A 27,338-nucleotide genomic window follows, 5' to 3' on the forward strand; every position below is an offset into this window, starting at 1 on the left:
ACAGCAGGGATGTAGTAGGTGCTGAATACCTGAGTGCTCCCCCTTCTCCCCTCCCCCCACCCCCCACCACCTGGGCAGAACCAGGCCCCACAGCTTACCCGAAGAGGTTAATGCTACTGCAGACCTCCCGGAGGCGAAAGGGCCTTGTTCCCCTGGAGGAGAGACACATTATGACGGCTTCATTTGATTAAAAGGGGATGTTGATCATTAGTTATGACCCAAATTTCTTCTCTCCCCGGCAATCACTCAAAGTGTTCCCAGATGCGCAGGGGGCTGGTGGTTACCTGTGAATACAGCCTCCCTTTATGACTAGGGCGCCCATGCTCATGGAGGCTTTCAGAAAAGGGTAGCCAGCCTCTCCACCCCCCTTGGGCCTGCCTGCGTTTGATGGAGTGGATGATTGAAGGGAAACATGTGCGTTCCAGATTGGACCCGAAGAGCTGAGCTGGGAGAGGCGGCCTGCTTCCAGTGCCTGCCAAGGGCTGGTGGGGGAGCTCCGGGAGGCTTTGTTGCTCCCATGGGGCTAATTATTGACTTTTAGAGGCAAGTAGCCGCCCCAATTTCGGTTAGCACAGTTGTGCATTACTGCATAATTAAGAGGAAGGGGGGGTGGCCTTGATGGGGAGAAAGGCAGGGAAGGCCAAATGCAAATAGCTTGAATATTTTTTGTCTAAGGAGTCCTGGGCAGCAGTGGTCGGGGTCAAATGTTCAGTTTTTGCAAGCCAAGTGGGCAGGCGCTGGACCCCTGGGGCAGTTGGACTAGCAGCAATGGCCAGCCCAAAGGTGCAGTGAGAGTGCAGGCTGTTGCCAGGTGAGGGTCATTTTAAAGTACTGCCCTGGTTGCCCTAAGGCAGGCCATTAGAGGGAACAAGCTGCACCCGTGGGTGCTCTCGCAAGATCTGTCTGCAGTGAACAGAATCTGCCTCTGGTGATGTGAAGAGGTTTAGAACAACAACAATAAATAAATAAATAAAATTTAAAAAAGAAAAGATGTTTAGAAGAAATTCACTGATGCTTGGGTACGGATGGAGCTCTGTTGCCTAGGTAAGCAGGCCGTGTTGGTTCAGCCCTGAATTAAGAAACTGAAAGTGCTGGGGGCATGGGTATGGCTGAATACTTGATGGTTTCGGTCTGGTTCACTTCCTCCTATGGAAGGAGATGGGGGCAGGGTGCTGGGAAGCAGAGCTCTGTCTCTGGCTAGGGTTATAGAAGCATTTGCTCCCTACTTGCTAATGTGTCTAAATCTTTGGCACTGCCTGGTTAAGCCAAGGCAGTTTAAGTGTCTGAACTCTGAGATGGAGGCCTGATGGTCCATCAGACTTCAGTGGAGGGACCCTGCAAGAAGAATGGGCAGGTCCAGGAGGAAGATGACAGCCAATGCAAAGTGCAGGGCAGATGAATCATTGACTTGAGGGCCTCCATGTAGGGAGACTAAGACATTTCTACAATGATGGTTTGAATGCCCAGCCTTGGCTGGGCAGAGAGGGCCCTAGGTTCCCCGCATCTCTGTGACCTGGAAGGACTCCTGCCCTTCTGAGCCTTCTGTAGAACCATGGTGGTGCATGGATGAGTGGACACAAGGACGCCTTTGCAAATTCTGGCATTCGGCATGCACCACAGCAGTAGAGGGAGCATAGCTGATGGATGTTTTTCTCTGTGATTCTAGTGTTTTCATGTCTCTTGGCTTCACAAGGTGGGAGGTACATTTTAATTGTACAACTTAGCAGAATGGTGTGGCATGAGGTGGAATGTTGGGGCTGGAATTGGGCAGGTCAGGGCAGCTGGGTTACGGGCTTCCTGGGAGTAAAACTCTGAGGTTTAAGAGGGAGAAGTCATTAAAAACAGGTACATTTGGGGTAGGTGTCTGGTGCAGTGGTTAAGATGCTCCTTGGGACACCCCTATGCCATGCTGGTGTGCCTGTGGCTTGAGTCCTGGTCTTGGTTCTGATGCCACCGGCCTGCTAATGTGCATCAGCTTTCTCTCCTGGTCTTGACCCTCCTCCTGCTCAGTGGCCACAACTGACCAGGATGCTTTTCTACTGCAAAGAAGGTGCTTTGCAGAGACCATTTTGAGACCGTCGTAGCCTGCTGAAATCTTGGCCACACCTTCAATTGGGTGGCATCAGCATTGCCACCCATTTCCTAACTGGTTAAGAGACCACCAGTGGGGAACCTTTTACCTGAAGTTTCTGGCCCAATAAGCAGGGGTCAGGGAAGGCTTAAAATCCCAAGACCCTTCCTCCAACCGTTGGTGTCTCTCCCTCTCTCCTTTTGAGAGGCACATCACCTGCCAGCTTTCTCTTGGGAGGTACTTTCTCCTTCCCTCTTCTTTCTCACTCATCTGGTCCCTTCACAAATAAACTTCTCTGTCTGCAACCAGTTCCTGGTTTTTTATTTCTATATTAAGCTGAGGAAAGAACCCACTGAGCTTTTGTGTTAACAGGTTCAACTTCCCCCTGAACCTCTGGCTGTGACAAGAATCCCATCTGTATATAACTAGGTTATATACAGAATTCCATTTATCATAAATTAAAAATGCAGCATGTTAACATTGCAGTGTGGGTAGATTGTGGTAGACAATAGAGTTGGAACGTAAAAATTATGGAGTCCACATATAGTGCTTTCATATTTGTCTTAAAAATTTTATTCATTTGAAGTCTGTAAATATAAAGAAAGTTAAAAATATATTACCATAAAATGGAAGGAAGTATGATTATATTCTTAGAATTGTATTTATGAACTACATAAAATTTATTCTCTTTATATTGCTAAACAATAAATGACTTAAAAATATTAGTTGAAAGCCAAAGACATACAGAGATCGGGATCTCCCCAGCCACTGCTTTACTTACCAAATGCAGTAGTAGTCAAGATTGGCCTGGCCAAAGCAAGGAGCCAGGAGCACCCTCTGGGTCTCCCAAGTATCGAGCCATCATTTGCTGCTTTGCAGGGTGCGTTAGTAGGAACCTGGATTGGAAGTGGAGTACTCAGGACTTGAGGCAGTCTCATAGCCTGAGCCATTGGCTGAATCTGCTGTGCCGTAATGCCTGCCCACAGAGTAGGCATTTCTGATGAACTTTCTGAGCACCTGAATCTACTTGGATTTTTGGTACAAACATACACTTATCTCTTAATTCTGATTTTCCACGACCTTTGGGAAGTTCTCTTGTATTTCCTTATAGGAGAGGCTTCATGGTGAGAGAGGCTGGGATCTGGACTTGATTCCAAGCATCTCTGTGCTTTGTGAGCTTTGATCTGCTCAGCTGGTTGGCTTGGGTTGTGCTTGTCGTGTGGGTCTGTGGCCAAGGAGTGAAGCCCTCAGGATCCTCACCATCTCTCCAGCATCCCAGGGATGAACTGACGAAGGGATGTTCTCTCCAACACTTCTGCAGTTTTGTTTCTGCTAAAACTCAAACTGGGGCTATTTTTAAGTCACAAGTTCAGTTTTACTGGACAGTAATCCTATCCAATAGAAATATAATGTGAGCCACATATGTTATTTAAAATTTTCTAGTAGCCACATTAAAAAGGAAAGAGAAACAGGTGAAATAAACTTTAATATTATACTTTATTTAACTCAGTATATCCAAAATATTATCATGTCGACATGTAATCCATACAAAAACATTAGCAAGGTATTTTGCATTCTTTTTTCTGTACTCAGTCTTCAAAATCCTGGGTGTGTTTTACACTTAGAGCACACTTAGAGCACAATTTAGATGCTAAATATGTATTGGCAATACTTGATCTGTGTTTGGAGTTCATAAAATTGAGTGTTGAAAAAACAGATTCACATACCCAAATTGTTCCAAATGTACTCAGTAGTTTTCCAATAACTGACTCGAGTATCAGTTTTTAATTTTAAATTCAATGAAAGACCTAAAATGAGGCACTCACCTTCTCTATTCTAGTTGCTAGGATTCATACACATCCAGTCACAAGGGGCTGATGACTGCAGAATTGACCAAGACAGGCCTAGGCCACAGCTCCACAGGCTCCAGGGGGCACTGTTTGGCCTGGCACAGGCAGATTAAGGCTGGGGGCCTGGACACAGGAGCCCCTCCTCTGGGTGTAGTTGTAGCCGTCACTCTGAGCCTATCTGACCACTAGTCTGTGTGGGTCTAGCAGGCCAGAGCTCTTGTGGCCTTCATTCTCTTTTGTTTGTGCTTTCATTCATACACGTGATGCCATTAACTGAGGGCCTTGTTGTGCAGCGGGTGCTGTTCTGGATGTTTCTGGGAGATGAGCAGAAAAGCAGATCCCTGCACTGTGGGGAGCTTAGTTTGGTGTAATACTGGAGGAAGTATGAGCAGACCTCAAGAAGTTGAAGGAAAATGGAACAAATTCCCTATATACACAGGAAGACCATCAAACAGCTTGCTGGAAAAAATGTATCATAACAAAACCATGCATGGATCTCAAATTTTTTTTTTTCGGATAAAAATTTCATTCCATTTTTTTCATAAACCCTTTGAAATATCCACATAGGCAGGGGCATTTCAGATCATGATGGCTGCAATGAGAAAGCAAAGGTAGAATAGAGATAGCCCATGGAGGGGCAAGTAGAGGGGGGACTTCTAGAATGTATCCTGCCAGAGAGGCCTTCTTGAGGATGGGACGTGGGGCCAAAACTGAGTGGAGGAATGGAGTCTTGAGCCTCCCAATCAGAGAAAGCCAATTCAAAGAGGTGCCTGTAAATGAGGGATGCCACGTGGCTGGGGCTGAACCAACAGTTCAGTAGGTGTTACCGGTATGGGAAACCACCCACTCATTCCGAGCCAGAGCAGAATGGGCTTCAGATCCAGTTTTCTATATGCGATTCCCAGTCCTCCCCAGTGGCTTTATGCCTCTGCTTTGCCTGTCTCCAAATCTGCAAAATGTGGAAAACCCTGTGTCTAGGGGTGCTGTTGAGATTAAATGTACCCTACCATGTAAAACCATAGTCACATTTGAGGTGCGTAGAAGTGAAGTTGCTGTCACAGTCCAGTAATCAAATGGGTCAAGAGTAATCAAATGGGTCAAGCAGCCAGCTTGAGGCTGGGCAGTGTCAGAGATGAATCCATGGGGCCAGAGTTGTTGGTACCTGTGCCAACCATGACTGTTTGCAGCACCCTCCCTGTAGCACTACCTGGAAGGGTGCCCAGGGGAGGCATCAAAGGAGGCCCAGGCTGCTGAATCAGTTTGGCCCATGTACCAAGTGCCGGGGCATTGGAGAGCCTTCTCGGGCAGGTAGATTCACTGAGCTCGGCCTGTCATTCACTTGTTTGTAGGTGGGTCGCCATGGTAACCGCAGAGGCACAGAAAGTTTTAATCATTAACATTCTGCTTTTCCACCTAGAATAGAGCATCTTGGACTCTCGTTTCGAATTTGTTCAACATCTCACCTCTGTCCTTCCTGTTTCTCAGGGCATGGCTTCTTCTTTCAAGCCTTCCCCTACCTCCAGGCATCTTTGTGACTCCTGCTTTGGAGAAGGGGAGGACTTAAAAATAACCTTGGCCCTGAGTTGAGCAAAGCCCTGATTTCTTTTTCCCACATAGAATGCATGTGGAGGGAAGACCCGCTCTCTGGGGAACAGGAGGAATGGGAGGAGCCTTGCAATTCCACTGGCTCCTGCGGGACCTGTGGGGAGGGTGGAGAGGATTGCAGGCTGTCATCAGCACTCCGTCTGCTAAACCCCAATCAAGACCCCACAGTGCTCCCTGTTTCCAGACCAGCATTCGGAATGCCTTGGAGATTAGGGCTGGGGCTGAGGGAAGAGCATTTTTCCAAGGCTTTAATTATGAGTGCCCGTGACACTCAGAACTTTGATTGGGTGCATGGCCAAGTCTGAGATCAGGGAGGCACAGCTCCTTTCCGGCCTCGAGCTCCCCCACACTGGCTCAGGAGGATGAGTTTGGCCGCACAGATTTGGGGGCTGTTGCATGTCTCCTGAGCAGGGCTGGAGATGCCACCTCGTACATGCTGGGTTGGAATTTGTTCACCTCTTCACTGGCAAGGAACGTGCTCCTTGAAGGCTGCAATGGTCAGTTTCTATCCTCTCTGAATTTGGATGTAGAAGTCCTCACACCCAAAGTGATGGTGTTGCAAAGTGGAGTGCTGGGGAGGTGAGGTGGTCAGGGGGTGGAGACCTCCTCAATGGGATTAACACTTAAACTGAGACCCCAGAGGGATCCCTGCCCTCTCCAGTGTGTGAGGTTCCAGTAGCAGGTAAATGTCTCTGAGGAAGTATACTCTTGGTAGACATCTCTGCTTGAGACTTGTCTTTGAACTTACAGCTTCCGAAGCAGGAGAAATACAGTCCCATTGCTGCTCAGCTACCCCGCCTACGACATTTTGTGCTAGTAACTTGGATGTACAAATATCTTCTGTTTGCTGGAAAGAGTGGTAACGAGAGGCAAAGCTTCCCAAGCTCCTGTGTTAAGTGTTTTTAGTTGGAGGAATAAATAGTGTAACAGAAAGTATAAAATATATTAAGTATGACTATGGACTATGGTGAAAATAGAGTATGGTAGAGATGTGGAGCTGAATCGCATTGAATCTTATGGCCGCATTGAGCAGTTAAAATTTGTGCCAAGATCCAAAGGAAGGGAGAAACAGGAGGAATATGGAGACCAGTGAGTACAAAGACCTCAGGATAGGGAATATTCTGGTACATTCATCAAATAGCAAAAGAACTGGATGTAGTTAGAAGTGCATGAGCAGCCGGGGGATTCAGAGAGGTTGCAGGGCAAGGGAGGGTGAGATATAGATTGTGCAGGACTGGGTAGGGATGCTAGCTTTGAGTGAATGAAGTGGAGGCTTCTGACCAGGGAAGATCTGCTCAGGTCTGGGGTGCCCTGTGGTTTTCAAGGGTCACTTTGGCAGAAGCAGGGAGCAGAGTCAGTGGTTGTAGGCATCTTGGGGGAGATGAGGATGGGCCATTTTGGGGAGATTAACAGCAGAGGTGATGTGAACCTGTTGGATTCTGGATATAATCTGAAGGTTGTGCCGACACCATTTGCTGCTGGATTCTCTCTGTTGGGGAGACAGCAGCTGTGACTCCAGCTCTCTGGGTTGTCTGATGGTTTTAGGCCTCAACTCTGATAATCTGGTAGTCCCTGGCATCATTTACCCACTCACTCAAACCTTTGTTCATGTGTACCAACTCAGCTTCATATTTGCTGTGTCCCAGGCACTATCTAGTGGGGCAGGTTCAGAAATGCAAGTCAGGTAGTGCAGCAAATCCACTGAGGCTTGTGGGGTGCACAAACTTGGGTTCCAGGGGAAGGACAGAGGAAGGACTGCTTGTTAGGTCATATTCTGGCTCGGATCCCAGCTCTGCCTTGGAGTGAATATATTCTGTAAGTTTTGTCACCTTCCACACTCAGTGCATCATGACCACTTTCCACAAGTGTCTCCGCACCTTCTGCCTGGTATCTGGATTCTTCTGCCTGCCCTTCTATTGGTTCCTGGTTCACCTGCCCTTGTTGATTTACCTGGATGCTCATGTTTCTAGACAGGTCTATTTCCATGGGCACATTCCGATTTCGTCCTTCTCATTCAAAGTGCTGTCCATTGTTTTTTGCATTGGGATTAAACTCTTGCAGTCAACTTCAGGTCAGTCATAGGGAATATGCTCTGGCTTGGAATCATGTCTTTGGAAGCAAGTTGGAAATTTTTATTAGATTTTAACACCTATTGAACTGTCCTGTGGGCAGGACTTGGGGTGGAGGCTAATGCCTGGGGTCAGACTACTGTCACCCTTCCTATCTACTGTCCACAGCTCTGCGCTAACCCTGAGTCTGACAAAGCAACTTTGTCACCATATTCAAATGTTCTCTCATGGTGATGGGGGCAGAGCTCCAGCACCACACGACCAGGCATCTTCACCCCAAATGTCTGCCTATGCCTTCCCCTCGGCCCAGACTGTAATCATGCTCAGGTTTCAAGGGTAATTTCATCCATCTGGCCCTGATTTGTGCATTCCTGGTGTGCCTGATGAAGACTCAGGTGCCAAGATTTCCCCTCAAACTGGTTCCAACTGGGTCCATGTCGGAGGCCCCTGACTCTTCTACAGAAGAACTTGCTGTTCATTACAGCATGCAGCAACCTTTCCTGGAGATGTCAAGGCCAGCTCTCATTGCTGGGGTGAGCTGAGTTCCCCAGGCAGAGAGAACATAGCTCCCTTGCAGTGTATGAGGCTGTGAGTCCCACTGGGTATAGCTGGGGCAGGGAGTAAGACAGAGGATGAAGTGGAAGGGGTTCTGAGCTCCACCACACTGAGCCTCATGCTTGGTGTCAAGCCCCTTCCTTTGGTCCTTCCTGCTGCACTTTGGCACTTGGTGCCATGTGTTGGTGCCCTAGGATAGAGATAAAGAGGAGAGACTTGCTGCTGAGGCTCCCAGAGCTGGCTGCAGGGAAGGTATGCAGACCTTGACTGGGATGGTTCTTATGTCCAGCCCCACAGAGCTCCTGGATAAGCCTTCCTCTGATGCTTTCCATCCTGACCTGGTGACCTGTTCCAGGATATCTTGTTGGTGACTTTGAGCTCCTTAGCCAAAGCCCTGAGGATTCTACACTGTCCCCTCACAGCTCTAGTGGGGCTCATGCTTGTTTCCAAGCACTTTTTAGGAGTCCCAGAGCTCAATAGGGTGTGGTGGGGAGGGTTCTCAGTGGTCTCATAGCTGACATGCTGTCCTGCTCATACCAGACCAGGGTTTGTCCTTGTTGGATTTTTTTGAGTATTGTTGGAGAGCTTCTTTGTACATTTTAAAAACATAACATCAAGTCATTTTCCTGTCTGCTGTACAAAGTTTGAGTTCTGATCTGATGATGGAGGTATATGGTATCCTTTGTAGGAATGTGTCTACATACACGTTGATTGATTGATTCAGCACAGTCCCTCTGCTCTCCATCCTGACCCCTCCTCTGCCAAAGCTGTCACCTGCTTTGGTAAAACCTTATCCTCCTGCCTACCTCACATCATGGTCAATTTGTTTTAAAATATGAACTCTTAGAGCTGCTGTACTTGACAAGGTGAGTTTAGACATAAGCCTGAGCAGTTCTAAAGGTTCTCTGCCTGCCCTCCTTTTCACAGCAGTGCCCATTTTTCTGTGGACTCATCCCCTGTGGCTTCAGTTATCCAGAATCAACTATGATTTGAAGGAAGTAATTCATAGTTTTTAAATTGCACAATGGAATTGCAGTCTACCCTGCTCTGTTCAACCCAGAACATATACCATCTCCTCTGTCCAGTGCATCCATGCCATATGTGTACCCACCTGCTGGTTGTTCAGTAGTGATATTGGGCATCAGATACACTGTTGCATTTCAGCAGTGCTAGTGTTCAAATAATCCTTATCTGATTTGATAGTGGCCCCAAAACAGAGTACTGATGCCAGCATATTGTTGTAATTGTTGTCTTCTTAGTGTGTTGTTAGTGTCTTACTGTGCCCGATTTAGCAAGAAAACTTTAGCATAGCTATCTATATATAGGGAAAAGGCACAGAGTGTGTGTGTACTATATGGGATGTTACATACTCTCCAGGGATGTAGAACTGTATCTCCTGTGGGTAAAGGGAGCTACTGTTGTTTTTCTCACAGGCTGGAATAGAAATGAACAAGGAAAATTCAGAACATTGGCTTCAAGAAGGCAGGTACACAGCATTTGTTGATTTTTACTTGCGTGCTGGGTACCCAGCACTTACGCAATTCCTGTTAATTCAACCTATATGAGCAAAGTGATTTGCCTCTGATGTGCAGTTTCTGCTTGTCCCAGGGCATGCCTGAGAAGTGTTTGAGATGCTGTTAGGCATTTATGGGCAATGCCAGGGTAGGCAATTGAACCTATGAGTTTGAGTGGTAGATTAATATGTCTATAGTGGCATGTGTGTTGTAATCTTGCAGGAAGAAAACATGAAGAAAGATGGAAAGAGGGTGAGTTGCTGAGCTCTGGAGACTCCTGTGTGTAGAAATGAGAGAGAAATGAGCTGGGCCAGCGGAAGGCCCCAAGGGTCCCAGGGATCTCCTGCAAGGTGGGGGTGAGATCGGGGCAATTGTCCAGAAGAGCCATGCATCCACGGGAGGGCTGTGTTAGTTTGCCAGGGATGCTGTGACCAAGCAAGACTCACCAGAAGGAATTATTTTTAAATATTTGTTTATTTGAGAGGAAGAGAGCGGAATAAGGGGGAGAGAGAGGAAAGATAGACAGGAGAGAGAGAGAGAAGAGAGAGAGAGAGAGAGAGAGAGAGAGAGAGAGAGAGAGAGAGAGAGAATCCTATTGACTGGATCACTCCTGGGAGGTCCACAGTGACTGGGCTGGGCTGGTAGAAGTCAATGACAGGGAATGCAATCCAGGTCTCCCACATGAGTGACAGGAGGCCAAGAACTTGAACCATCCCTGCTTTCACAGGGAGGTGGAGACAGTAATTGGACCCAGGTACTCCAATATGTCTCAACTCTAGGCCAAATGCCTGCTTGCGATGGGAAAGCATTTGCATTTTACAATTCTTGTGGCTGGAAGTTCAAGGTGTCAGTGGCAGGGTCCGTGTCTCCTGGAGCCTTTTCAGGCCTCTTCTCTAAGCCTCTCCCCCAGGTTCTGGCAGTCCTTGGCGTCCTTGGTCTGTGGCATCACCCCATCTCTGCCTTCATCTTCATATGATGTTTTCCCTGTGTATGTGACTCTCTGTCCCTATTTTCCCTTTTTATGAGGACATCGATCATATTAGATCAGGGGCCTTCCCTACCCTCGTATGATCTCATTGGCACCCCATTTGTTTGCAGACTCCAGACGCCCAGCTGATGAGAGTCCTTGTGAACCGTCTGTTCCCTCTGTCTAGGCTTTCAGACAGACGGGGCTCTGGGGAAGGGAATGAAGCCTGGGAAACTTCCCCAATCCAGAGATGCCCACACTCTCCTGCTATTTGCTCAAAAAGCTCCCTTGGAGCAAGAAACGCTTGGATTTCTTTGAATCAAAGAAACTGGACAGTGTAAGCCTGGGGCTTGCTCAAGGCTGTTTTCATGGTGAATTGAGTCTGAATCCAGATTGGAGGCTGGCTGCACCACAGCAGCAAGGACCATGCTTCTGCCACCACCTGGCTGCCAGGGTGGTTGCAGATGCTAGAGCCCCCATGCTTGGACTGGGCTGTTGGCTTTGCAAAGGAAGCCTTTGAGTGGAGGCGAGGAAATCGTCCGAGTCTGTCATAAGGGAATTTGATCTCCAACAAGTGATGAAGCATCACTGTAGAAGTCCCCATGCTCTGCCCTCACAGAAGATGGGCCATTGTTTTCACCCCTAGGCCCTTCCACTCAAAACTCTCTTAAAGTAACTGAAAAGTCCTAACATATTCTTATGTGGGATTCCATGACAAGAACTTATTCCAAATGCAGTAGAAGCTGTCTGTCTTGCTGCATGGGTGTTTACATCTTGTGGTGTGAGCAAGAAATGCAATCACAAATGTTTAAACCGCTTCATTGGCTGGTGGGGATGTACATTTTCTGCCAACTAGGGCACTGGAGCTAATCTTCTGACCCTATTTGGGTTTGACCTCAGAATTTCTCTCGTCCCCTCAAGCTGCTCCTGAGCCTGAACTGGTCCACACTTTCTTGTGGGATGTTCCAACTCAGTGCACAAGCTCAATGGAGTTCAGGTGAAACATGGACAGGAACTGGCCATATGTAGGGGTTGGGAGTGGGTGTGTGGTCATGCAGTTTCTTCTGATCTCAGTTTGATTTATTCAGAGAGCCCTGCAGTAGTTTTGTCACAAAGACACTTCCCGTTATGTTGTGCTGTGCAGGAGCCGAAGCAGGTGGACATGCAGCCCAGAGGAGAACCAGGAGCTGTTAGATGAAGGAAATGAGAGACGAGAACAATGCCTGAAAAATGGTAGTTTTTCTAACAGGGTTTGTTAAAAGGAAAATCTATAGGAAGACGTAATTGGATTTCATTTCTGTACCCAGAATTTCCAATCTATCCAAAGAGAGTAACCGGTTACATGTTGTTTGGCCCACCACCCTGAGGGTTTCTTCCACGAAGTTTTAACTTAGTGGCACTCAGGGGCAGGAACTTAATCCAGTTATGATATTTGGAGGTAGAACCTCTTTGGCAGGTGATTGGACCGATTAGGTCATTAAGAGTGTGCCTTCATAACTAAACCTTGTTGATTTTATCAGAGACCACATAGACGTAGAAGTATACAGCATCTGTCGTTTGCCAGGTGGTGCTGTAGGCCACTATGAGACTCTGCCAGTAAGAGCTGCAGCCTCAGAGACTGAACCTGTGGGGTTGCCCAGTCTTGTCCTGTGCACCTTCAAAATGATGAGCTAAATATGTCTCTTTTCTGTGAGGTTAGTTGGCTCGGGTGAGCTGCCATAATGCTAGACAGCTGACTGATGCACGCTCTCGGTGCATACTGACAAACATTTATGATAGTGCTCTGTGAACTTGGAGGCCAATATCTAGTGGCCTACAAACCAATGGACCTCATTCCTGAATTTTCCTCTTCTCCCACTGCCTCTTTTTCTCAGACTTGACCATTTTTCTCCTGTATTTTTTCCCAACAGTTAAAATTAACCAGCCACTAACACTTCCCCAAGCCCTTCCCAGGTGTCACTGTTGGGGAGCAGCAGAGTGTCAGGCCACACTGCTTTCATCATGGAGCAATGGCAGGAGGGAGAAGGCAGCGGTTGGATTAAATGTCCATCCCTTGGTGGCTGCCGGTGGGTAGCGATGCTTGTGTTTTGACACGTCAGGTGGTTTTGAATCCAACAGTTGGTCTTGGAGCAGTGGGACATGTTTCGATAAATCAGAACCAGCCTGGACCTGAATTCTTTCTTTCACCCAAAAATGGAGCTTGCTTCTTTTTGTCATTTCCTAAGTTCGGTGTTTTCCATTCACAGGGCAGCACATTGAGGCTCAGGTGAGGACTTGTCTGAGGGGAGTAGGTTTTGGGTATATTTGGGGTGGATACGCAGATCACCCCCCATGGCTGCCAAGGACAAGTAGCATCACTTCTGGGGCTCTGGGGCAGAAAGCATTTGGAACAAGATAGATTCTGTCCATTTTCTCCTCTCCTTTGCAAATAATCTCACCACCAAGCATTTCCGGAGATTTTAAAGGAGGTCATTATAGACAGCTCTAGGTATAAAAAGTAGCACCAGAGGATTTGGGTCAAATTTATTCTAATGGATTTTGTGGGTCCATGTATTCCAAGTGGAGTAATCATTTGAGTCATGCTTGCTGGCTGTGAGCCTAGGGAAAAGAGTCAACCCTGGATTTCTTGATTGCAGTGTCATTTCTAGAAACCACTCAGGAGATTGTGGCCTTTATCAGAGTTGCCCAGTCAGTGAACAGATACTGACTGGGTCTGAACTCCCTGTCTAACCCTGGGCTCTTGGATATGAATGGGTCTTGAGGCCAGGAAGCAGGATTTATCTTTTAGGCACAGAGAGAAATTAAGCATGCAGGTCTCTTCTAGTTAAGGTGACTGGTCAGGATGGAGGCAGCCCTAGGAATGTGACGGCATATAGGAAATACACCAGTGCAGGTGGCCTGGGAGGGTTCCTGCAGGTGGCGGAGAGAGCTCCTGTGTGAGAGATGAGTTAACTCCAAGGCAGTATGAGGGGCAGTGGTGGGCGGAGAAGCCAACCATTCAGGTTTGCCTGAGACTAAAACATTCCAGGAACATGAAACTTGTGGTTCTGCGAGAGAGACTGTTCTGGGTGAGTGAGATGATTGATCTCTCTAGAGAGTGGCATGGACTGGGCATTTAGATGGTAAAAACCTTGGTTTGAATCTCAGCTCTGCTACTTAAAAGCTGTGTGACCCTAGGTGAATTGTTTAACTGTTATTAACCCTGATTGTCTTGCCTGAAACTACAAGGCTGTGCAAGTATATAACACCTTCTGAGAATTCTGTGAACTCCATGTTATCAGTTAAGAGCAAATTGTTATTTTTGAGGAAAAAGCAGAATTGTTAAGCACTAAGCAGAATATGGCTGGAGCAGAAAGGGCATGGCAATAGGCTGGCTACACGTGGAAGTGAGAGTCAGGTCACAGAGAATTTAGAATCCTCTGCCCCCTTAGGACAATGATTAACCCTTGAATTAACTTTACAAGGTGGATAATTTAGTCAAATTCTTGTCTTAGATGATGAGTCTGAAAATAAAGGGGAGAGCAGATGTGGCTCTGGAGGAGTGAGGTGGCTGCAGGGTACAGCAGCAAAGTGACTGTAAGCTGGGAGCTGGATTCTGAGAGGCAACAGGAGAGCAGACTGGAGAATTCTGCAGGAGGCCACCAGTTCAGGGTCACACCCACAGTGCTGTGGTTAAACAGGTGGGCAGGAACCCCTGTTCTGAGCCTGGCTAGCTGCTGCTTGTAGTTTGCAGCTTGTGCTAGCTGGGCTGCATGCTCACAAGCTTCCCAGACAGCTCTGGCACCTGGGAAAGCATGTGCACCGGGATGAGCTCATGAGCTCCGTAGGATATACTATGGCTTCCCTGGCTATGGGCACAGCCTTCTTCTCTTCCCGCCATCTTCTCCCTTGGCTTCCTCCAGCACCGGAGGCCTCTTGCCAGGACTTTGACATCTCATCATCTCCACGGAGATGAAACAATGGTGTCCTAAACACATGACCTCAGCGTGTAATTATGCAAAAGAGTGAGTTGGAAGGGGCGCTCTGGGGGTTGGAGGAGCATGATGCGGATGGGAAGCCTTCTGAATCAGATGCTTAGGAAACAGGCCCCGGCCCTGGGAGAGGAAGACCTAGCCTTGCTTTTGAAGTCATTTGGATCAGAGTAGTGAGGGCGATGACAGCCTCCTGAGCTCTTGGGAATTGGGAAGGACTTTCTGTAGATAATAATATTTGGAAAAAGTTGTTAAAGAGAATTGGCTGACCAGTGAGTTTTTTTAAAAAAAAAATGTAAATAATTCAAATAAATAAAAAGTCAAAGCCAAATGTGAGAAATTATTTGTAAAACATACAGAGAGTTATTGTCCTTAAGAAGTCAGGAGACTTAAAGAAAACATGCTGTAGTATCTAGAGAAAGAAACCCTCATATGACTGCGACAAAGGACATAATTAGAGAATGTATAATGGAAAAAAGATGCTCACCCATCGTTTTAATAAACGCTGTGAGTGCTTACTTTGTAGCAGATACTACTCTAGATGCTAGAGATATGGTGATAGACAAAATAGGTAAAAATCTCCATACTCATGGAATTTTGATGCTTTCCATCAGTATTTTTGACATCAATTCCAGATACATTCTTTTGCTTTCACATGGGAATTTATTCCCTTCCTACAAAGCAAATTCCTGAAGCCATTCATTCATTAACCCTTGATCTCCCCACTCATGTGTGATGCTGCCGTTTTCAGACAATTGAGCTGTGTATTCTTTTTTTTTTTTAAAAGATATTTATCTATTTTTATTACAAAGTCAGATATACAGAGAGGAGGAGAAACAGAGAGGAAGATCTTCCGTCCGATGATTCACTCCCCAAGTGAGCGCAACAGCTGGTGCTGTCCCGATCCAAAGCCAGGAGCCAGAAACTTCCTCCAGGTCTCCCACACAGGTGCAGAATCCCAAAACATTGGGCCATCCTCAACTGCTTTCCCAGGCCATAAGCAGGGAGCTGGATGGGAAGTGGAGCTGCCGGGATTAGAACCAAAGCCCATATGGGATCCCAGTGTGTTCAAGGCAAGGACTTTAGCTGCTAGGCCATGCCGCCGGGCTCGAGCTGTGTATTCTTACATTGGGGGCTGCATGTTCTGTCTGATCTAACTACTGTCATCACTGCTATTAGCATTGCTTCCTGGGCCACACTCTATCCCCAGGCCTCACCTGTGTTGGCCAAAGGGTATATGAGGCTTCCTGTGGTACCATTAGGACTGTACAGCTACCAACTATTGGGAGGATGGTGAGCCAGCTTGAATTGGTATTTGCCTTTCCCAGGAAGACCAGAACTAGCTGGACTGGGTGTGAGAATGAGAGGTCCAGACACAGCTGCCTGAGAGCACACAGATCCTCCCCCTACCAGCCTGCAAAGCTGAGGGGACCACAAGAGGCAGCAGGTCCTGTTTGTGGTGACAATTGTTTCCACAGAAATGGGAAGGGCTAAAATTGGTGATCAAGTAGATCTTAAAGCTTGTCTGATCCCATTTAAGCTATTGGAAGCAGGGGTATAATAACACCTAGTCCAAGGGATTGATTCCAAGAACAGTGGCCAATGGCTTCCAGTGGCTGTTGCTGAAGAGTGTGCATGTACACAGGTGTATCTGAATGAAAGATTCAGACACGGGTGGGAATTGGGGGAAGTTTTTTTGGTATTAACTTGCAAGGGACATCTGAGGCATAACATTCCACAGAGAGGTAGGAAGGTTATTGACAAGTGGGATTAGAGTAAACCTGAGCTTGGAATTTCTTTCCAAGACTTAGCCTTTGGTGAGGGCAAATGAAGTCAGGGTGAGCCCAGACTCCAGCGCTGATTGGTTGTGTTCGGCTTCCATAGGGTGGATTGTAATAGCACGGGACTGAAATACATGTGCACAGCCTTTTGAAGACCCCACAACTGCAAGCTGCATGGGGCAGGGACACTTGGATTTTGGCTAGGGAGAAAGCATGCTGCTGGAGCCTTTGCTGCCAGTAGTAAGAGGGTGTGCATGTGGCACAAATATGTGTGTAGCTGAGCTGAGAACTGAGTTGGAGGGATTGGCTGTTCCTTTGGGTTTGGGAGTGCTGACTTAATCGGTAGTAACTACAGGCAGTGGATTGTCTGAGCAGGTGCCTCAAACAGTGGTGACCGGCCAGAGATGACACTTTGTTTAGACACACAACTCCATGGGCCTCAACCTCTCTGATCTTCCCCAGGAGCCTCTCTGTGTGCCCATCTTAGGGACATGGAAACTCAGGTTCATGGAGCTTCATCCCTAGCAGCTCGTGAAAACCTGTTCTTTCAAGCTTGGTTAATTGTCTTTCCTCCTTCTCCCCTCTCTCCTTCTACCAGAATCTTCCTTTTAAAAAATTATCTAATTGAATAGCAAGAGGAAGATAAATATCCTTCATTCATTGGTTCATTCCCCAGATGGTCACAACGGCCAGGGCTGGCTTCCAGGTCAAAGGCAGGAAACTGGAGCTTCTTCTTCCAGGTCTCCCATGTAGCTGCTAAGTACCTAAGCACTTGAGCCATCCTCTGCTGTCCCTCCTAGGACATTGGCAGGGAGCCGAAAGTGAGATAGCTGGGCCATAAGCTAGTACCCACAGGTGATGATAGCATTGAAGGTGGTGGTTTTTCCCATTGTTCCACAGCACCTGGCCCCAGAACTTTCCAAGAGCCTCCCTCACTTTTTTAGTGCTCTCTTATTTCTAATCAATTTAATTAGTGGCCCCTGTCCTGGAACAAGTATGGATAAGGATGGAGAGACTTATAGGGCAGGAAATTCACTTTTTTGCTTGTCTCAATTAGGAGTCATGAAGTTGGGCAAGTCAGGAAACCATTCATATTACTCCTTTACTGATGAATTCTCTTAGGAATGAAAGCTTAAGCTCCAACCCCGCACTTTGTAGGCCCTCGTGTTACCCCAAGTCTTGTCTGATGTTCCTAGAAACACCTGAAAGAGACATCAGCACTTTTTTGTCTTCAATGTTTTGTTTCCTATTACAATTCAGCTTGTTTTCTACCATGCAATCTGGGGTTCACCAAGACCCAATTCTCTGCCAATCTTAAAGGGAACTCCCAGGGTGCATGTCTTCTCCCTCAAGGGCTGGCATCCCATCTGCGGGGGGATAGGGGGTGGTTCTCCATCTCTTTCCCCGTGCACCTGCTAGCACTAAACCAGGTTGTGCCATAGCTGTGGTTTAACTCCATACCTTTCCCACTCTGGGTCCCTAAAAGCAGCCTCACGGAAATGTCTGCTGTCACTGTAGCAAAAGGAAAGAGTTTTGAGCCCTCTGGCTCCTTGCAGCCACCCGAGCCTTAGGGCCCAGCTTGGCTTAAGAATCTCTTCAGTTCTTCCCTGAGGTTTGAAGCCATTTCTGGCACTCAAAGCTGATGACTAAATTGCCTATATGATCAGAGTGTATTAGTTCTTATCATGGCTACTCTCTGTCTTTGTAAGAAGGGGAACCAAAGTCCAGCAACTTCTCCATCCTCCCAAGGCTTCACCTAAACATGGCCGGGGGACCTCAGCCTTGGTGTGTGTCCCAAGGCTCTGCCTGTCCAGGGCACTAGAGGCATCTGAGAGTGGTCCAGTGGAGATGCTGAAAGATGGCAGCCATCTTGGTTTCTGGACTTGAATGTGGCCACCTGTCACTCCTGGCATAGAGCAGCTGCTCTGGGTCCCATCAAGCAGGGCACTTGGATGGCAATAAGTAGAGCCACTTAGATCTAACCCAGGGAGCCCAAAGAAATGGTGAGGCATGGGATGGAGACTGGATCCAAGGGGCTCATCCCCATCCCCTGGGACTGGGTAATGCACACTCCCCTCTCTGCAGAGCCCTGGTTAAGGTCACACCTATGCAGCTGGAGAGCTTTGCCTCAGTCGCCTCCCACAGCCCTATGCCCGAGCTGTCCCTGTGGGCTCCCTGCTGTCTGATTGACTGCCGATGCCAGGCCAGATGGCGACTGGGGCCCTGCTGTGTGGGAGGTAAGGATTCTGTGTCCTAGGCTTGGCTTGTGCCTTCCTTATGGGTGCCAGCAATTGGTTGGGAGATCCCAGGATCTTGGAGCTGCAATCCAGAGTTTCTGGGCTTGCACAGCAGGGAAGGAAGGAGGGAACCCCAGTCGTGTCGAGGTTTGTCAGTCAGTGTTTTATGTCTGTCACCCTCCTGCCAGCGGGCTGCAGCTGGGTGCAGGGTTGAGGCAGGTGGCTTATGTAGAAGGTACGGGGCTATGTGGCTTGTGGGAGCTGTCCTGCTGGATGGTGGCCAGGGCTGGGGCTGCTGGCCTGTTGTGAAGCACTCTTCAATCCCCTGCAGGAGACAAAATGCTGAGAAGAGAAGGCCTCTCTGCCTTGATTCAGCAGGGACTTCAGGGTGCGGGGTCCACACTCAGCCAGGCTCAAAGGGTTCCCTCCCTCCCTTGGGCCTTCAATAGCTATTGATCTTTCTGCTAGGAACAGATTGCTACTCTCCATCCTCCAGTCCACTCTGCACCCGTGCCCTCTCTGTCCCTGCCACAGTGGTCCCGTGCTATTGTTCATGTGCACCAGGCTGGAGCCTGAGCCACCTGTGTCATCTGCTGGACACCATGTGTGATGTCACAAGATCTGCTTTTCTAGGCTGGGCACTACCAGGGAAGTGAGGGCAGCATGATGCTCTGAAGTGCACACCTGGCAGCCCTCACTGCAAGGAAGCTGGTCTGGTCTTGATTTTGATACAGGACAGGTCTGTGCTGGCACTGGTGGAGTCGGCAACTCACATGGTGACATCCTCCAGCTCTGGGCTCTGGTGAGTCACAGGTTGTTTGTTAGTAGTGGCAGTTCAGGAACTGAAGTGTGCAGTACATAAAATGGTTCTATTGGGGATGCAGCTACATACATGCTTTGTGTGTGTATGTGTCTGTGTCCATGCTGACACCCACCCTGAAGTCTGCCTGAGTGTGTGTGGATATAAATGATGCTCCTGTTAACCTGAGTCATGCCTGTGGACTCAAATTGCAAAAGCAGAACACCATGGAGCTTGGTGGGCATCGGACAGCTTGTCTCTAAATTGGCTACTTGTAGAACTTAGCCACTTAATACTCAGCCTATTTGGCTGCATCCTGTGCCCCTGCCGTACCTTCTTCCTCTGTTCTTTCTGTGTGTCTCCCCTTCTCAGACCTCAGGTTCTACACAGACCTAGAATGCATATAATCTGACCAGGCTGTGAATGTGTGTAGTTGTTCAGGTTTCTAATCGCTCTCAATCACAATCCCAATTATCCTGGAAGATGAGGCCCAGCAGGCCAAGGTTGATCTAATCTTTACAACAAGCAGGAGCTTTGCAGTGATTTGAGAACCATTTGCTACTGACATATTGATTCTAGAAGCTTCCAAGTTATACAAGAGTGGAGCCTATAGGAAGGGCTCTGGAGAGTGGCAGACTGTGCAAGCGCAGTCTCCAGGATGTCTGTGCTGAGCGTGCAGGTATCTTGTGACATCTTTCATGCACTCCTCTTCTGCAACATGCACCTGGGGGATTGTTCATTGTCATGGTCAGTGGGCGTGAGGGGCGATAGGGAAGGGCAGGGTAGGGGCCAGGGCAAGCTTCAGTCTGAGTAGAGACAGTGGCTGTGTGAGTTGTGGCTCCTTTCCAGTTGTCCCTGGAGTTTGCAAGGACTGGAAGATAAGGCAGAATAGAGCAGCATTTCTTCTTCCACATGGTTCTATCTCAGGACATGAGGGTTAACTCGTGCACATCATTCTTCTAGAATAGTAGAGAGGGTACATGGGAGGTCAGACCCTAGATGAAAGGAAAAAGCTTAGGGAGAAAAATGAATGCATTAGGATACTTCCAGATGCAAGTGATAAAAATCCAACCAAAAATATCTTAAGCGAAGTGGGGGATTTATTATTGGCTTAAAGTCCTAAGGTTGAGGCCTGGCTCAAATGACCTCATTCTTGCTCTGCTCACTCAAGTCTTTGGCTCTGGTCCCCCTCTGCTGGCTTTGTTTTGCAGACAGCTCAGTCCTGGGACCAGAAAGGTGACTGCTGACAGTTTTAGACCCACGTGCTTCCCACTTGGCACTGGTACTGGGCCTAAGAGACTTCTATATCCAAGCTTGTGCAGAAAAGACATAGCCTGGCATTGCATAAACTCTGAATGTCAAGCTGGAGCCCTCGTGAGGTGAGATGTTTGACTCTTGGCAAGAACATGAGAGCAGTGTGCATGTTAAAGGGATGTGAGCTTTGGCAGAAATGAGGTGACTGTGGTAGTATGTTTGTGGGCAGGTGTTGTAACTGTTATATACCATGCAGTGTGGCTTTGCCTGTCCGCTACTGAGGAAGACAGTGTGTTTCCCAACTTTGAGCCTGTGTGGGCCTTTGCAACTGCTTCAGTTCCCAGAATGTGGTGAGGAGATGATACAACAACGTTAGTGCTTAAGTGTTGATGTGGCTTCAAAATGGTTCCCCTAGTCTGTTTGGCCACAGCATTGACCATCATATGTAAGGAGGAAACTTTAGTTTTCCTGCTATGTGTCTGACAACAGCTGCATGAAAGATCCGCAGGAAGAACAATCTGACCAAGGCCAGTCAGCCCTAAAGCTGTAAGAGATAGAAATAGCAATGGCAACATACATGATTGTTATTCTATGGCACAAGATTTGGGGTAGTTTTTTTTTTTTTTTGCAAACAATAGTGTGAGAGTAGTCTAAAGGGACTCAGTTGTCCACAGCTTGAGATGAGCACGAGCAGCAGTGACTTAGACAATTGGAGATGGGAGGAGGCATCCCTGAGCATACAGTGAGACAGGTAACTCAAAGTGGGCATTAGACAGGTGGTTCAAATTTTAAGTAGAAGATCAGAGGCTGAAAGATATTTGGCTAAGAGATTGCTATAGTATGGATATCAATTTGTAGGTATTCCTGTGCTGAAATGTTAATAGCTTTCTCAAGCATTAATAACTAATGGGTTTATATCAATGATTGATGGATCCAGGTTGGAGACGTAATCCAATTATGGTGTCAGGAAGGTGGGCCTATTGGGAAGGCTTTGGGCCACTGAGGCTTTTCCTTGGAAGATAGCATTTGCAAGAGAGTTTGATGTGTGAGCTGAGAAGAGCATGCTCCCCATCCTGTTTCCTGAAGTTCCACATTTCTGTGCTGCTAAGCGATCCTTCCTCTGCATCTACCACCTCCATCCACCACTCTCTTCAGACACTCAGTCCAGTTCTGGGGGGTGAGGGCTGTGGGAACCTTGGTGAGGACTCTCTCAGCCCTCCTGATTGAATTCAAGTCCTTCTGATGCCACAAGACCTGGTCTTAGCATGTCATTGTAGATTTTCCTCCACTATCTTTAGGACAAATGCCTTGGCCCCGGGGTGGGGTGGGGGTAGCAGGACTGCTCACCATCTGTTCTCCTGATACTCATTTCTCCCAGGTGCCTTTCTTGTTGCAGCCTTCTAGGGTGGCTGGTGCCTGCGTAAATACACAGCACCTTCTCTTCCTTCTGAGCTTTTACTGATACAGATCTTTGGGTCAGAAAAGCTCTCTTCTCTATCCTCTTCCCCCATCTTGCCTCCCTACAACTTTGCACTGGAAAACGTGTACATCTCCCACCATCCCTTTATCTAGCTAACGTCCATTCATCTCCCATGATGGCCAGGACTGGGCTGAAGTCTTCTTCTCTGCGTTCTCCTTTATTTTTTTAATTATTATTATTTTAATTGACTACATTGCATTATGTGACACAGTTTTATAGGCACTGAGTGGGATTCCCCCCAACCCCTCCAAACCCCCCCAAACCCCCCAAACCCCCCCAACCCCCTCCCCGGGTGGATTCCTCCACCTTGGTGCATTACCACAGTTCAAATTCAGTTGAGATTCTTCCATTGCAAGCATCTACCAAGCATAAAGTCCAGCATCTTATTGTCCAGAAAAGTTCAACGGTGTATTGAGGAGACCATCTCTGGTCTGAAGGTAGAGCTAGTAGAGTATCATCCCGATAAATTAAAAGCTCCGACATTACATCAGTAACAATTTATAATGTTATGGAATTAGTTGACATGGTATTGAGTAACCAATATGTTAAAAGAGAGAGAGAAAAAAAGAATGCAAGTTCTGAACCACATCCTGCAACTTCTACATTGACATTTCAATTATGAATTTATATACAACCGGGTTCTATACACCTTAAAATGGCTATAGATTACTATTCAGCTGTCTCACATCTATTTTAATCTTAGTATTTAGCAGTTTATAGTGTTGAAGCATGATTTTGCTGAACCTGGCTGTTTTTCGGGCAGTCTAACTCTATAACTCTAACAAGACATATGTCAACAGTTTAGGTGAACAGTTTTAGGAGGGGTGTGCAGAGAAATCTTCAATACCCCAGTGAGGAGTCACTAATCTTTGTGTCCTACCCAGTGAGTTATAAGTGCATCCCTGCTGACCATTTCCTATCTGTTTCTAAGCTTTCCTTGTTGTTTTCTATCTATTCTAGTTTTTTTGTTTATTTATTTGTTGGCTTGTATCCCAACTCTGAAGACTCTCAGATCCTCACCAAAGACTATCAGTACAAGCACCGAGGACTACATCCCAACTGCCAAGGAGACCACGGGGAAATGGAGTGCCTTCGGAGGCCAAGAACTCTGAGGTCACCCATCCCCATGTGGATCTACTACATGGGATGGAAGAAGCCCAAATCCTGCCTTGCAGGATCCAAGGTCATCAGAACGACAACCAGGAGCACTGAGTGGTCTGCAGAAACAGAAGAACAGTAAACTTCCTTCGGGACTAGGGAGAGGAGCTTTCTCTGGTCCTTGCCTGCTTCCAACTTTGGGTCCCCACCCTCTCTCATAATGACCATCATGATCGCTCCAGAAACCCCTCAAAACAAACAAACAAACAAACAAACGTGTTCTCCTTTATTATACATTCCCTTGCCCTTTTGTAATCATCTGGTTGCTGGTTCTATCAACATGGTGGACCCCTGTCAAGCAGCTCTTGCCTGGGAGTTTGAGAAGAGCAGAAAACTGATGGCCTCCAATGGTTGTACCTGGGGAGACTTTGGAGCATCTGGTGCAAGGTTGGTCTGGCTCTGAGCTTCTCTCAACTGTACTGTCTGAGGGCAGCAAGGATCTGTTACTTGGTCATTGCTGCTCCATGCCTGCTCTCTGTGCAGTGAAGCTACCTGATGGACAGCTGTCATTCAGATATGCGTTGGTGTCTGATGCTTTTCAACCATGTCTTCCTTCATCCTCTCCTTTTGCAGGTGTCAGACCTGCATTGCTGTCCAAGGATACCTCTTAGCTGTTCCTGCTCCTTTTCCTCTTACCTTTTACAGTTATTAGCCCAACAAACCTCTTGTACTTCTAATTTACATGAATATCTGCTTCCCAGAACATCAACTCCCACAGTCGTGACCTTGACAAGCCTGTTAACCAGTCTCTGATTAAGTTTCATCATCTATAAATTACTACAGAAACATTAATGGTTCCACAGTTTACTAGTGAGGGTTAAATGAGACAGTCCATATTATGTGCTCCCTGTTGTTTCTGGATGTTAGCTACAGCTGATACCCATAACCAAATGGACCCAGCGCTTGCCAGAGTACACTCTCCTTATCTGTTTGCTCTGAGTCCCTAGTGCCCAGCTCAGAATCTTGTTTAAAGTAGGTATTCAGTCAAAGTCTGGTGAGAAATAGAGGCTCCTGAGGAAAAATAAGACTTCCCTGAACCGTTCCTGGAATGCTCCTGCTTCCCAAGCCACAGCCCACCAGGAAGAAGCCTCTCACAGTCTACCCAGGCCTTGTATAGAACTGCTTTGCTGGAAGCAGGTGAACTTCTAGACCCTAGAGTCATCCTGCCCCATACTAGGGAGAAGTGGTGAGTAGGGAAATCCTACCTTTCTCTGTGAGAGGAGGTCCCATCAGACCTTCCTGGAAAAGGCTGGACTCTGGAATCCCCTGGTAGGCTGGGCTAAACCAGCTGTCCAGGTCAAAAAGTATGCACAGATGCATGGTGTCTGGAGGAGATATCCCGCCCTGACTTGCAGCTCCTTTAGGGTTCAGCTTTTCAATGACTTAAAAGGAACTCATGAAGGGAGATGAGGACAAGAGATACCCTCTTATTTGTGGGATCATAACTGATGTGTCTGGCAACCATGTTCAAGGCCCAAAGTGGCTGAGTCCAGATGTCTACCCTGGGGGATGATCTGTGAGATGCTGAGGAGTCCACATGCCTATACTGAGCTTCAGCTAAAGACATAAGTAGCCTCAATGAGACCTCTTCAGAGAGTTCACTAATATGGTAAATATTTGGACATAACCTTTGCTGAATGTGGACATTATGAAAGACTTTCCTTGTGCAAGGACCCAGGGTTTGCCCAAGCTGAGCTTTGGGAGTGAAGGGAAGAACCATTTTCTTGCTGATTTCCTTGGAACTTGGGGCCAGGCCTCAGCAATGATGCAGCCATCATCTTCTGAACCCTTCCAATGCATGGGACATGATGCTGCATTTCCATAGATTTCATCCCAGTGAAACTCAGCAGTGTCAAGATGAGGGTCCTTAGGATCCCTGTTTGATGGACAAGGAACTTCCTGGGGCTCAGAGATAAAATGACATGTGGATGCCACTCAGCTAAGGGACCCAGAGATCTCAGTGTCCAGTGCTCCCTGGGAAAGTGCTGCCTCTCATGCTACTTGGCTACTTAGAGGCAGAGGGAAACAGGAGGCAGAGGTGTGTCTTTGGAGAGGTTATTACAAAATCTGTCGTGACTTTGCCCTTTAGTTTTTCTTTGAAAACTTCTTTTCCTTAGCAGAATCTCAGGAAGCCAAGCCACCCACGTCACTGGCTGGAGTCTCAAGAAAACTCCATGGCCATGCATTTTCAATGACTTAAAAGGAAGCCATTTGCACTGACGACTTTTCTAGTTTACAAGAATGTCCTTCAGTCCCATCTTCATAAGCTTACCCTTGTGGTTATCCACAAACACTAATGACTGAATGAAGCAGATTCAGAGCCCAGGGATGCTCTCTGCTGACACTGACATGGAAATGATCTACTCTCAGGCTTTGGGTGGCCAACATGCAGATGGGTGGGAGGGACCCTCTGATAGCAGGGTCCCTTTATGATGGGAACTCAGCATGGTCATTTAGGGTTCCATACTCAGATTGACTTTGAGCTTGGGATTTGTGTTCTGTACCCACCAACTCAGAATTCTTAATTTGTGCATTTTTGCTCTTGCGTTTTCTAAGTCATGTTTGATGGCTTAGAGCTGTGGTTATGTGTGCTTCCTGACTTCCTCCAGTTCTGATGCACAGGTGGCAATGGCCCTGGGAGGATAATGGGTACACAGGAAATAGAGATGCTTGATTTTCTTGCTCTTTGCTGCTGTTTCACTCTAAAACAGCATAAACTGAGGAAATTGTTCATGAGTTCATATCCCAGGGCTTCTGGTAATCTACCGGCTGGGTGTGGGACATTGTGCTAGGCAGTGTGGAGTGGTGTGTCCAGCAGGGTAGAAGCTACACTTGCCCTATAGTTACCTACAATGTGAATAGAAAGGTGATAGAAGACATCCTCCTGGGGTAAGATGATCATGGCCCTTTTTGGGTAAAGAGAAGTGCATAGCTTAGCAGATATCAATAGGGATTACATGCTCAGGGGTAGGGTAAGGAAAAGAGGGTTGGGTGTCAGGAAGTTTCCATGATAAGGAGGGGAGGGTATATTCCTGAGCCTCATAGGAATTGGTAGGATATCAGTGGCTATGAACAGGCTCAGGTCCTTCAAAGTCATAGGAATTGAAGTCAGGGAAGGGGAGAGGAAGAGGAAGAACTGGAGAACCAGGTTTGGGAGAGAGGAAGATGACTCTTGGAAATCCAGCTACACTGGGACTGGCAGATAGATAGCAGGCTTTTGAACAGGGTAGTGATGTGGGTGTGTGCGACTGGACAACATCCATGGCTGTAGTAGGGAAAGAGGCAGGGCTGGCGGGTGGAGCTGAGGCTGATACTATTCTTAGAACATGTCTGTAGGAGCTTGTAGCACATTGACATTGGGGGGGAGGTGGTGGAGAATAGTCACCCTAGCTGGGAGTTTTTATCACTGACTTTGTAGGGAGCAAGGTGAGGAGGAAAAGGAGCCCAACTGCCAGGCGGCTTGACTGTTGATGCTGAGTTATCTGCACAGAATACACTCCGGAAAGCAGTTTGGCCAGGAGGGAGAGCTGTTGAGATGGCCGGCCTGCTCCAGCTCACCCTGCTCTCTAGGGCCTCTTCTCCTACCACTGGCTTTGGGATAGTGGCAATGGCCATGCCCTCATCTGCTGAGGCCATGCCAGACTTTGCCATGTTGACCTTAGCAGTGACTGGTGGTGGCAGGCCTTGAACAGGGGAGGAAATAGTTTACTAGGCCTTCTCTGAGCTGTGGTGTTAGCACTGGATAAACTCTGGGCCAGCTCAGTGACCACTGTCCTTCAAGTCATTTTATGGCCTCTGGTGCCCACTGCCAGTATCTCCTGGCTCTGTATACCTATTATGTCCCCTCAACTCTTAGAACATGCCAGACTTGCTGGTTTTATACTTTTATTTGGCAGCCCCTTTTTGCCCATTGGTCAAGGTCCAGAAACTGGTCCTTCCTTCAGAAGTCTGCACAAAGCCCCAGGCCACATGGCTGACTAAGACCCCAATGTGCTGCCTTCTGGTCTCACCGGGTACCCCAGGTATA

The sequence above is a fragment of the Ochotona princeps genome, chromosome 8, assembly GCF_030435755.1.
Source record: "Ochotona princeps isolate mOchPri1 chromosome 8, mOchPri1.hap1, whole genome shotgun sequence".
NCBI lineage: Eukaryota > Metazoa > Chordata > Mammalia > Lagomorpha > Ochotonidae > Ochotona > Ochotona princeps.